A 730-nucleotide genomic window follows, 5' to 3' on the forward strand; every position below is an offset into this window, starting at 1 on the left:
GGATGGTTTAGGACTGATTCATTTTAGAGCCATTTTGAATATAGGAGTTGCAGATATAAAGTATAAATTAAACTTACGAAAATCAATGAACTAATTTCTCTAATACTGTTGATTACAGTTTACATCTTATCTAGTAATGCATTACTCTGACCTCCATAAGATCTGGATCATTGTACAAATAATTAGTTAATGCCCAAAAAACACAGATGGTTTCGTAGTGTAGTTGGTTATCACGTTAGTCTAACACACTGAAGGTCTCCGGTTCAAGTTCAAGCGAAGCCATTACAAAACGAGTAGTTTTTTTTTATATTAAAAAGGGCTCCGGTTCGAGTCCGGGCTAAGCCATTTCCAAACGAGAAATAATTTAATCTCCAATGGTAGAAATGCAATTCTGATCAATCAAAATAATTCCAATGTTTGGTTGTTATTTCAAGTTTAACGTAAGGTGTAAAACTGTACTTTCATCAGCTAGGATTCTTCGTCCTCTTCGTTCGCCAATGTTTATTGTTATTTGGTCATCAAAGAAAGGGCTAAAACTATCTTTTCATATTCTGAGTTTCTTCTTCCTCCTGTTCCCATCTAACATTTAAAAAATCACTATAGTCAGAGGAACATAGCTTTGATTAACTCTACAAAAAAGTGTTCATTGACTATTGCATAACTCACATTTTGGTTATTATCAGTTAACAATAAATCTAACCGAGTCCATCGATTATGTAACAAGGTTTTT

Source organism: Ipomoea triloba, chromosome 16 (assembly GCF_003576645.1).
Source record: "Ipomoea triloba cultivar NCNSP0323 chromosome 16, ASM357664v1".
Lineage (NCBI taxonomy): Eukaryota > Viridiplantae > Streptophyta > Magnoliopsida > Solanales > Convolvulaceae > Ipomoea > Ipomoea triloba.